We start from the raw sequence: 12,795 nt of genomic DNA on the forward strand, positions 1-12,795 counted from the left end.
GCTGAGTAAGCTGGGACCTGGATTTCTGCTGCAATGCTGGGGCAACAAGAGACACCTCCCTCATCTGGATTTCAGGTGAACTTTCTGAAAACAACAACGGGGCAAGAGCCGCAGGATTCCACAGGACAACACCCCATGTCCTGGCCATCCTTCTTTAGGTAGATTACTGGGGATACCTGGCACTGGGGCAGCTGAAAGCTGTGGCTGAAATTAATATGATCTCAATTCAGCTTTCCACCTTGAACATAACTGCATGTAAGTAGAATGCAAAGTGATTTTTATGTATATGTATATGTGATATGATAATTAAACTTAGCACTTTCTGAGCATTTGCTATTCAGAACTGTAAAGGAAAGCTAAATGACTTGTCAAGGAGACACAGTGAAAATTAATGATGGGGTAGGACTCAGAAGGACTGTTGACATCTGGCTCAATGTTCTGCTGAACATTGCATCATTGTTTGAAATCCGTTAATATCACCTCAGGTGAGTGTCCTCGTCTTTTTTCCTGACAATTCCACTGGCTGCTAGCTATGCATTTCCAGCCTGGAGCCAGATGTGCTCTTGTCCTCATCCTTGGGGTGAAGCCTGAGCCTAATTGACAGAAGGCTGCTGCAACTGTCCCTCGTCCTTGCTCTATCCCTGGGAGCCTCTGCCCACTGCCAGTAGTCAATGTACCTGGTCACAGGTGTGCAGTCCCTTGACTTCCTATCGGCTGCTTAGGAAGGATAAACTTGAACACCTCTGCTGGAAAACATCCAAAGTTGTAACAAGTAATGCCGCTGTCACTGATGGAAAACTGCATACATTTCACCCAACTGTACAAAAACAAGTAAAAAAGCACTGATGTTCTGCCACAACATCACTAAGATTTGATGAAGTGACAGTTCTTGGGGAAAAAAAAAATAAAATAAAAAAGAAGATTCTTATATCTGCCTTAAAACACAATCTTACATAACAACTCGTCTTCCCAGTAACATGGCATGATACCCTTAGACATCACAACTACATGAAGTATGGTTTGTCCAATGTTAAACCACCAGCAAGGACAAACTATTTTTAGAGCTGTCATATATTATTGCACCTGAGCTTTGTTTGTCTTCTGATTAAAAGAGGGTTTTTCTTCAGAGAAGTTCACTTGAATTTTATACTCATTTACTAAGTCTTACGTTTCAATTCAATTTATTTTAAAGCAGATTCTTCGGGGAAAATTATAAAGCTAATTTGAACTGATTCTTTGGAGATTCAAGCTTAAATGACGTGCCATAAAATTGGCAGTCAAAGTGAAAAAATAGAATTGAATTTTATACTTGTATTACTCAATGGACACAGACACCTTGCTGTTTGCTGCTGCTGAGGCTTTTGATGTAGGATATTTGAGACAATTTAAACACACCTAAGAATTAAACTTCACCGAAGTTTTGGTAACTAAGGAACCACAGAGTTTTCCTTGTTCAATCATATTTTATCAGATTATAAATTTATGTCTGGCAGGTTCACAGAGTTAGTAATTCTCTTCAGTTTCTCAAAACTAATTCTATAAACTTCTAGTGGTATTAATCCTAATTTGGGGCAAATAAAATCAAGTCCTATATCTGTAGGACACCTGGAAGACAGTACTTTAGCATCTCTTTGTGGACTTGTCTGAGTAATGTTCCTCACCAAGAACCTCCCCTTTCTCCATGTCCAATTCCACCAGCCAGCAGTTGGGTAAAAATACTGAGCTGGTTTAGGTGTTCAGCAATTTGGACTCCCAATTTAAAATGTTATCTAAAAGGTCTGAAGTTTGGATGGCAGATGTGTGGTTTTTTCCTGAAAACACCTTTTTTTTAGGTTTTAGGATCCCATATTAGGGGGCATCTAAAATCATTAACATTTTCAGACAGTTTAGGCCACCATGGTAATTCATTATCAAATGAGCAAACATTTGGTCTCACAGGTTTTCTGTCAACAGGTTAATTATGAGGATTTTACTCCCCTAAAGCCTGTAGATGTACCTAGAAAAATGAGACATTTTGCTTCACAGAATGTATGTTTTTCTGTTACTGTTTGATGCATTTACAGGTTGGGAAATTCACAGAAATAATGGTCAAGGAGCTGGTTGTTCAATTTCCTGTCACATAAATTACTGGGTAGATGTTCATTACTCCATCCCAGCACCATGCTTCCAACCTAATCAAGAGCAGAAGTGAGGATATGAAAAGATATGCCGGAGCAAACTCCAGTCCACTCTATTATTTTCTCTGCTCACATGGCCCTATATTAGAAATTACTGTTATTTTGTATGAGTAAATAAATTAAGAAATACTTAAAAAAAAAAAAATCTTTGTTCTGCTAATCTTTTTGTGAAAACAATTTTACTGAAAGAAGCCTTCATTCCCAGGATTATTTTCTGATGTGCTCAGCTTTCCAAAAAGTATTAGTCAGGAGCAGACATGCTTATTTGCTTTGGCTCCCATTGTAAGTGTTGAACACCTGAAGTCAGACACCAAAGTTCATATTTAAATGTCGAAATTAAAATCCCCCAGTCTTTCACACATGCTGAGTTGCTACACCCCTCAATGATCTCAGTGGGAGCTGTGGCTGCTCAACATTTTGAAAATTTTGGTGTTTAAAGTCAGATGCTCAGTGAAAGTTATAGATGTCTGACTGCCTCGATAGCGCTCGAATGCTCCTTGGAACTGGGTGCAAGTGAGGGGGATGTGATGCTGCTCGTTTGCTACACTGCTGAGCTGATGGAAACCCATGGACTGCTCTCCCCCATGCTCCCAGTGTTCTGAAAGCAGAGCTTGCCACCTGCTATTCAGAAACTTTCTTCTACACTGTTTTTGCTTAAGACATTGAGCAGAATTTGCCAAGATGCTGCCAATTATAAGCATATCTAGCTGTTGGGCTCTGGGAAGCCGTGCATGGTGAGATAACTCTCATTTGTAGGGTAGGATTTTGATAGACTGAGCAGGTCTCTAGATCCCTCAAAAACCTTTACAATCTGTCATGATTACAAAAAGAATAACACTTTCCTAAAAACAGAGCCTCAGTTTATTTCAATGGCTGAGAATCTGAAATTTCCCTCTATGGAACTGTTTCTGAATGCTGCATGCACTAAGAACATAACAACGTAAAGGATAAATAAAAATAAGAAAGTAAATTTTATCCAGTTGTCTCTGTTTTGCAGTTCTGTTCTTACTCCAGCAGAAGCCTGACCCTTTCCTCCCCACGCAGAGCAGCACTTTGTGAACCAGTGCTTACCCATGATGTACCCTGGGCCAGCCACATCCCTCTCTTCCTTCAAAGCGAGCACGTGAAAAGACACCAGCACAGTCCCATCCTTAGAGCTTTGTCTCATCCATATACTATCATGTTAAACTAAACCAGAATAAACTTTTTCGATAGATAAACTCAGCATTCTCGTCTAAAACTGAGCACAAGCCCGTGAAGCTCTCCTGGTTCCCTGGGGAAACCTGCTGCTCCCTGGGTTCCCGCAGCTCTGGGTCTGCTCCTGGCTACCGGCCCCCCCGGGGCCATCCCTGGGGCCCCATCTGGTGTCCCCAAGCTGAGGAGGCTTCCCAGCAAATTCTTCTACTGATGTGTACAAAGATGTGCAAGGATTTGTTAATAATCCTTTTTTTTTTCTTCTCCTGTTGAATTCATGGTAAATTACAAGTTTCCTCATTTTACCCATTGATCTCACTGATGATTTTTTTTTCTTGGAGAAGGAAGATGGTTGGCAGTTTTGGTTGTTACTTTGTTGTAAATAACAATATAAACTGTTATTTATGTCATACTTATCTATCTGCTGAAGATTAATAAAGGCCTCTTAAGAACTCCAACAGGTTTTGGGGGATTATTCAATCATATGGTAAAAGAATGGATCTATACCCGATTCTAAGGACAAACTGATTCTAGTTAAGGTCTATAGGAAGTATAAAAATAGAAGAAAAGACACTTCATCTTTTTTAGAAATAAGCTGCATGAGAACAGGGACTGTTTGCAAACAATTTAAATAATTTAAGCTTTTTTCTAATTCAACATGTATAATTTCAGTGAATTGTCCCTTTTCCATAACTGTGTCTGAGCCTCCTTTCGGATCTGAGTGCTGTCCCTCAGAAAGGGGGTTTTGTGACTTATATGTCTCAGGATGAAAACTCATAGTTTTCTCAGGTTTATGTAAGAGTTTAGGTAGAACCATGTCTATCTTCTAATCATTGTTTTAAATAAACCCGATTGTATTTGTTAATTTATTTGATCTTGTCACCAGAAGTAATAGCATAGTAAAAACAGGTCTGCTTATTAGCTGATGGAACTAAGACTTAGACAACATAAGCTTGAACGAAAAAAGAGCTCACATATCTATTTAGCCTCATCCAGTCCTATGCTTTGCTACAAATTAAAATAAATGGCTTAAGTAACAGCAGATGCAATTCACATTCTTTTATCTAGCACAATCATTTTCTTCAGAAAACCTTTTGGAAATGTTATTTTAGAAGGTTTTGACTTTTTCTGTTCTCATCTCTTTTAGGGGCAATGTGAAAGAAGGGAGGAAATTCAAGTGCAGGAGGAGAAAAAGGAAGAAACTCAGGAGAAACAGAAAAAAATATGAATGGAAAAAATCTAACAAACCTTTTCATAGGAAGCTGAGCAAGTACACATTTTCATTTCAAAACTACCTATAGAAATAGTAGCATAAATGAAAATATTTGCCATGATTTCAAGATGTCCATAGGTAGTCTTAGTGTAATTCTTTTACTCCATGTATAATGCTAAGGTATCATACCATGCAAATAAATGCTTTAGAGATGCCAATACATAGATAGGCTTTTGATACTAAATCACACAGTATTCAAGGTGAGAAACAGTACAGTCAAAAGGGAATTGCCTCTATTTGGTTTGTTCAGCCTGAAGAGGAGACTAAGAGGAGACCTTATCGTGGTTACAGCTTCCTCACAAGGGGAGGAGGAGGGGCAGGCACCGAGCTCGTCTCTCTGGCAACCAATGACAGAACCAGAGGCAATGGCAGGAAGATGTGCCAGGGAGGTTTAGGGTGGACATTAGGAAAAGGTTCTTCACCCAGAGGGTGGTGGAGCCCTGGAACAGGCTCCCCAGGGAGGTGTCACAGCCCCAAGCCTGACAGTGTTCAAGAAGAGACTGGACAACACTCTCAGACACATGGTGTGAACTGTGGGGTTGTCATGTGCAGGGACAGGAGTTGGACTTGATGATGCTTGTGAGTCCCTTACAACGTTCTATGATTCCGTTTGAGAAAGGGAAACACATCTCCGTAGCAGAGCTGAGGGCAAAGCAGAGGCTGTGCTGCACAGCGCTGTGTCCCCTTGCTGCTCATGTTGTCCGCAAGCAAAGCAGAGAGCTGCTGGGGTGCTGCTGGCACCCAGGGTGCTACCCAGTGCCTGCACTGCCCCGCACCTTGGTGAGCACATCAACCACTCGTATTCAGTGCACACACTGCTCTTTTGCTCCCTGATGCTTTCCAGGTGAAATTACAATGGGAAATCAATATCCAGTTGCAGCCACAGTTACCTCTGTTTTAGTTATCTGGTGACTTTGGTGACCCCATTTATTTTATTATTTTGTGTAGCTGTCTATCAGAAAAGTAAAATCTGAAAAGACCTGAAAATGTAGAAAATAGACATCTTTACAAAAGCCACATTTCTGAAATGGCTACAGATGATTACTATCACAGCATTTACAAAACAAGACTTAAAAGCAAGGAAATTAATACTTATGGACTGTGCAAACCTCACGGTGAATCTTGTAGGTCAATATACATAACAAATACAAAAGCATTGCCGTGTCAAGTAACAAATTCCCTTTTCTTCACCACATAGCAAGACCTCTGACTTGAGCTGCTCCCTAGAATATTCTGACTTGTTCTTTACTTGTTGTCCACATTAAATCCAGCACATCAATTTTGACTTTTAGAATTACTTTGTCATTTTATTATTAATGATAGTAAGCAGAAAACATTATCAATGAACTTGAACCTAACAGTTACATTGTCCTACCTGGCAATGAAGCCATACATTTTTAAATACCTATGTATAAGTGTATTCCAAGATGCAGAATATTTTCAGTTCCAGAAGTCTGTTCCCTTTCTTAAGGCTAGTACAAATAGCTGAACAAACTGATCTCCAGAGAAACCCAAGTCACTTCAGTGGTTTTACAGTAAAGATAAGTTACAGCTGCTTCTAATCTGATACATCCTCTGAAAGGCTGAGGAGATGAAAGGCATGATTCACTAGATGAAGGTAAATGCTCCAAGGAATGTGAAAGTCAAAAAAATTATATGTTTCTATGACAAAATGCTACACACTTTGTATTTGCTTAATTAGTAATGATAGCATAATTATTAGATTGATTTTATTAGATACAATTATTAGATATAAAGCTAGAACAATAAAGAAATATTAGCATGCTTGAGATGCATTGTTCACAGAACTAAGTGTGAGCTGTGCTTGGGCATGTTTGAAAACTTGCCCTGCCTCCTGTAATTATATGTGGAGGATCCATCACTAACACAGATGCCATCCCCCTTAAATTGCCTGGTCACCGCACCATGTAATTGGGGGCAGAAATGGATCAAGATCTGTCTGCTCATACATGTCAGCAAAGAACTTACTATAATGATTCTTTGCCCGTTTATTATTTGGTAGAAGGTTTTGCATTACTTTCTTCAGCTCTCATGTGTGCCCACTCCACAGCCGTGTTTGCAGTGTTTCGTTGGCATGTGTTGAAAACAGTCATTAGCACACACTGAAGACTATCAGATGGGATGTTTGCAGCTGTCATTTCACAGGATTATCTTTGACTGTTCCCTCCTGTTTGGGCTAATTATGTCTGTTGTCACTGGGCAGTTGGAGGCTCATGTAACAGGGACCAAGTGCAAGACTCTTCTCATCAGACAGTACTTAGGGGTAGGAAACCCAAGGCAAATGAATGCGGGGGACATGAAAAGAGCAAATAAGTGCAGAGAAGAAATAACAGAGGTTTTTTCATAGCTGAGTGATGTTCGGTAACTCCAGAATAAGTTGGCTTTTTGACAAAGCTAATGCTTCATTCAATGTGATTTCATTTTTTAAATTATCTACAAATTCAAAATGATCTCCTGACTGCATCATCTGGTCTGACTCAGACATGGCAAATATGGCTACAAGCAACTCCACGTGGCTGTGGCACTGCAGCCTGCAGCTGGGAAGGCAGAGGTGTTTCCTCATATTCCCACTGACGTGGCCAGGAGGTTTCCCTGAATGAGAGAAGTGTCTGTGATCAGGCTTATGCTTCTCACAGCATGGGGAATTGCTGGGAGAAATCCCCTGTATCTGAAGGCTTGTCAAAAATACAACCCACAGCACATGCAGCATTTCACAGCTCAGAGCCAGGTGGGTGCTGGATACCCTTCACCCATTTCCCTTTTTGCACCTTTGTTTTGTGTCAGATGTTTAAGGCAGAGAGAAGGGAGTAAGTAAATAACCATGCATAGGCTGAGAGAAGTGTAGGATATTACACTCAAGGAGTAAAAATGCTCCCAGGCACTTGATGCCTTGCTGCACTGAGAACTACTCACACGTTGCTGCTCCTGAAGTCCAGCCATATGTGTTAGGGAAGCTAGTGTGAAGTTTTAATGCACAAGTAGATAGTTAGACAGGCACATTAATATTTCATGGAGAATTGTTAGACTCAGATAAATATGCAAGAGGTTTTTATTCAGCCCCAAATTTGCCTTTATTCAGGCAATGAATTCAGTAGACAAGGGGTTCAATATTTGATGCCTGAGTGTAGGTATTCATATGAATCGATGCTTCTCAGTTAGATAGTGGGTGTTTCTTTAAAATAGGTCCTCAATCTAATATAGCTTAAATGAAGTCAGTGGCACACAGGATGTGCCGCAGGTAGGAGAGCGATAAGACAAGTGTGGCTCTGCATAACACATGCATTTTTTATACAGTACTCTTCAGATTTTGTCTGCAAGAGGAGTTTGGTGCAATCAGTCACAGCTCTTACAGGAAAACAGAAATTCGTTGACACTAATAATCCTCCTTAAGACAGAGCTTTGTACGACTCCTCCTTCCTCTCCCCTTCCCTGCCTGCCAAAATGAGAGTGAGCATCAGTGCGGTTCCTGCGGGGAGCTGTTTGGCTGGAGCCTGGCAGGCACAGATGGCCAACAAGCTGCAGCCCCTGGTCCTCCTTGGCTGAACAACCACGCTGGGTCATCTAACGGGTCCTCAGCAGCCAGCAAGAGCACCGGTTTGCTCTAAACCACAGCTCCCCGTGTTTCTTTGGGCTGACAACAACAGGCACATTGTGGTCCCTCTCAAACAAATTCTCTGCTGACAATTCAGGCTTGTGGCAAAGCCTCATGGCCTCTTTCTCCTCTTCCTCCTCCCACACATGGAGCCATCAAAAAGCCTCTCCCACTTGCACCCACCACTCAGCTTGCAAGGGTTGACCCCCTGGGTCGCTAGGCTAATGTCCTGGGACTCCAGCTGATGATGGTGCCCACTCCTAAGAAGCCTGTGGCCCAAGCTGACAGGACAGGCCCATGGCAGCTGACAGGCTCAGGCACTGCAGGTGCCACCAGCATCTCCCTCTTAGCACAGGTGGGTAGGAGAGGGTGGCTGGTAAGTAAATCCACAGGAGAAGGAGCAGCAAAGGGAAAGGCAGGGCTGCTGTGGAATAAGTGGGGATGAGGGGAATGTGGGCACTGTGCTGAGGCTTTGAACATGGATGGCTGGTGACAGGGAGGGGACCAGCCAGAGAGAAGGGCAGCAAGGCCAGGGAGAAGGAAGTCCCTTCAGAGCAGGGGACACCTGAACGCGGGGAAGGCCTCTGCTGCAGTGGCTGAAGCGGCTCCGGGTGTCCTCTGCTGCTGTCCCAACCACCACACGAGTCCTCTGGGGTCCCAGAGCTGAGCCTGGTGCCAGGCTCCAGCTGAGCCCCTTTTGTGCCCTTCCTCCTGCTTGAACCCCGCTTGGCCAAGCTCTTTTCCTCTAATTTGTTCCTGAAATTCCATTTGTGTGAACTGAGCCTGGTTTCCCTTCTAGTCTCCATGAAATGAGCAATACTGCATCCATCTTCTCTTCCTTGCAATCTCTGGTCCCCTCTGGACTGAGAACTTGGCTTCTGCTTGTCTGGCTGGCTTCTGTGTACTCTGGCACTGGGGTGCTAGGTGAGTTTCTGAGAAGACTGGCTTCTCATTCCTGATGCCCTAGAGAAAGCTGGTCTGAGGGTAGACCTTTCAGTATGCAATGCCACTCCTCTAAAATTCACGACAGCCCTACTCAAAGCAATCACATCTAGACAGTGGCTAACTCTCCTTCCTTCCTTCCTTCCTTCCTTCCTTCCTTCCTTCCTTCCTTCCTTCCTTCCTTCCTTCCTTCCTTCCTTCCTTCCTTCCTTCCTTCCTTCCTTCCTTCCTTCCTTCCTTCCTTCCTTCCTTCCTTCCTTCCTTCTCTTTCTTTGTTTTTCTTTCTTTGTTTTTCTTTCTTTTCTTCCTCTCTTCTCTCTTTTCCTTTTCCCTTTCCCTTCCTTCTTTCTCTTTTTCTCTTTCTTTCTCTTTTTCCCTACGGGTTTTTTCCTCCCCCTTTATGTTTTGTACTTCTCTCCCCACCATGTCCAGCTCTGCAGTCTCCTTGCCCATGCTAGAAAAAGGAGGAATCTCTGATAATAGTACAAGAGTGTCTTGTGACTATGGCACAGTGGTAGATGGCTCTGACAGCACAATTATGTTGAAGACAGTGGAACTGAGCCTTTTTTCATCCCACAGCTGAGAATCTGACTCCTATTTTCAAAAGATTAATTCTTTTCAGGTTTACAAAAGTCAGCCAATGTCTACTTCTTGCTGTTGCTTTTTCTAGCCCAAGCACTTTACATTTCTGTGCTTACAACAATCTTTTTATTGGGAACAGTTAAAGAGTTTTATAAGAATAATGGTCTTGTGTATGATGCTCAATCAATCTAATTTTCAAGCCTCTTCAAAGTTTGCCAAGCTCTGCGGCTTAAAAATCCACACTTCAGCTTCTCACAGCAAGTGTTGAGATGCTGCCTAAATTTCTGGGCAGTTGGAATATTTGCTATCCTCAGGCAACATCAATTTGTCCATTACCACAATGAGCGCAAATTGTTCTCTGTGGTTTGATTTAGTTCCAGTGGCAAATTACAAAAATTAAGGCACAACTGAGAAAATATAGGTGGGAATTTCAAAAGTTCCTCCAGCACATACAAGCTCAGCTTCCCTTAAAACTCACTAGCACTTGTGCTCCAGGTCAGTCAGTAACAACATCTGCTCACATAACACTTTATTATACCTCTGCTAAGGTGTGTTAGGAGAGCCCAGCAGGCATACTTCTTATTTCTGAATTGACTCTAAGGTAGTGAATAGAAGTGATTCCCTCTGCCCTTCTGAAAAGCCATGCGGGTAACTTCACCTGCAGACAGGCGGATTAATATTTACTTGATGCAGGCAATTACTTACATTTGCTACATTATTTCTCTTGATTATTTTTCTGATATGGTCAGGAAGGCCTTTACATTACTTGGCCAAAGCACCTCAAACAATAATTTTTTGGATAAACTGAATATGGACAATGAACTCCTCTGAGGGATTTGCGACCATGCCTCCAGTCAGACTAGGTGCACACTCCTGCCACGTGGCCATTGCTCATGCAGGTATGTATTCTGCAGAGGTACCACAATGTGGGTTTTGTGTTTAAAGAAAACCTAACATTTTGGTATAAAACACATCAAAACAAGCAATTCCTTAAAGTTTGTGCATTGGGGAAAAAAAGAATATGTAATAAAAAAAGAAAAAATGGGCTGCCACTGTGGAGCAGAGGGCTGGAGTACTGAATTTCAACCTACTGAATTCTAAAATAGAGGCTTTGCTGTATTTCTGTATGGGAGGTGATCATACTGGATGACACATTTAAGAGCTTCTGTTCTCTGTTTCTTGTGACACTGCAGCTTAGAAAACTAAGGTTGGATCTTAATTCCCTTTTACTTAGCAGGTTTCATTTCTTTTTACATTTTTCCACTTAGTATCATTGCACTTCTGCTTGTATCTGTTTTCTGTCAATGTTACTTCTAGGCTTTGATGTTTCAATACAATAATATTTCCATGTTCAATTAGTAAATACTGTCAAGACATACTTATTTATGTTTAAACACATTTCTCTGGAAAGAATTAAAAAAGAAAGCCCGTAAAAACATATCTGTTGATCTATGATTATGTAAAACAACTTTGGTGTACCTCCTGTGCTGCTCTGTTAAAACAGGTCCAGCAACACCTCCCCTTCCTGATGCTGTGTTCCTGAAATGCTTCTTCAAGCACAGGTGATTTTGTAAGGAGCAGTTTTAGAGTAATCATGGAACCTGTCTGTTAAGCAATATAGATCAAGTTTTGCTTATCAAACACCAGTCTATACAATCGTGTATTGAACTGTTGGTTCAACTCATTCTGGTGTTTCTGGAGCTCTAGAAAGAGCCTGAGCCAAGACAGCAGCATCTTGTATCCCTGCACTCCTGAGGCTGGTGTGCTAAACTCCATCTGTGTCTGCTCCATGGACCCTGTGAGCCTCACACCCAGGTACAAGCTGCAGATCGGACATCTCCTCTTCCCTCACATACTTCTTTCCATGCAAAAAAACCTGGGCATGTAGGAGGACGGAGAGGGTTGTGGAGAACCACCCAAATAACCCAGAGACCAGAAGTCAGGGCTCACTGCAAAGCACTCATGCCCACAGCACAGAGGCTGCCTTGGCACTGAAAGTGTGCTTAAGAGACAATGTTTGGAAACGGATTTTTTTTCTGCCTCATTTCTGTGTAAATAGTGATCTTCTCACACCATTACTGCACTTTGTGCAATGACACTTGCACTAAGGGAACTTGGCAATAACCTCCCATCTCTAGGGGAGGAGCTCAGGTCATTCACCTCCTTGAACACGCTCTAACCCTCCTCTTCCTTCTTTGAACCCTCATCACAGTTTAATGTCTTTGTCAAAATTAGAAGAGTTATTTGTATGCAATATTCTTCTAGGCTACTTCTTCAAGTAAAGTGCCTAGCCCTGGGTTTATGAGGAAGTTCACGTGTGACGGGCTTGACAGACTGGGGCTATGGCCTTAGCACATGGCCCAAACACCTTGCACAGGTTGTTATAATTTGACTTTTTCAGGTGACCAAGATACTGAGGTTTGGAAAATAACCACTGAGTGTGCAAGCAGGTAATTTTGTATACTTGGTGTATGCAGTGATGTGCACATGCTAACTGCAGTGAAAGACATCTTCATACACTGTTACCAAACCCAGCAGAAATTTATGAACCAAGTGCTTTATTTTAAAAGGCTAAGTGGCTGAACCGTCTCTCTGGCTACCTTTAACTTTCTTATCAGTTGAAGATGAGTTCACCTTTTTCCCACACTCCACTTGCATTTGCATTTCTGCATGGTTCGTTGCAGTAGGTTTGCAAGCAGTTAAACCCGTGCTGGTGTCGAGAAGCTGGCCAGTGCACAAATCCCAGCCCTAAGAGCGATAGAGGTGCCAGCAGTACCCAGCTGGCTTGACTCAGCTCATCCACATCTTCCAAATGTGCCTTCAGAGACAAATAGAAACACCTGCCTGTTCATTAGGTGTTGAATGTGTAAGGGTTCATGCTCATCTACTGCCTCTTTTGAAGGGCACTCAGGACTAAGCCCTGCTTAAGGTGATAGTGAGCACCTCTGATATGAGAGGCTGGGCACTGTGATCCTGTTTGTGATGTTACTCACAGCAAGAATAGGCCCTGGCTT

At 42.2% G+C, this 12,795-nt stretch overlaps 1 protein-coding gene across 1 annotated transcript in view; it reads left to right on the forward strand.

Moving 5' to 3' along the window:
* Positions 1-12,795, forward strand: part of EFCAB11 (EF-hand calcium binding domain 11) — a gene marked incomplete at its 5' end in the record, with an annotated part of 113,443 nt that overhangs the window by 77,388 nt on the left and 23,260 nt on the right. The window contains one exon of the mRNA XM_082058357.1: positions 4,519-4,641. The remainder of the gene's footprint in view (positions 1-4,518; positions 4,642-12,795) is intronic.

This window comes from Streptopelia decaocto, assembly GCF_964273445.1.
Source record: "Streptopelia decaocto genome assembly, chromosome: 7".
Taxonomy (NCBI): Eukaryota; Metazoa; Chordata; class Aves; order Columbiformes; family Columbidae; genus Streptopelia; species Streptopelia decaocto.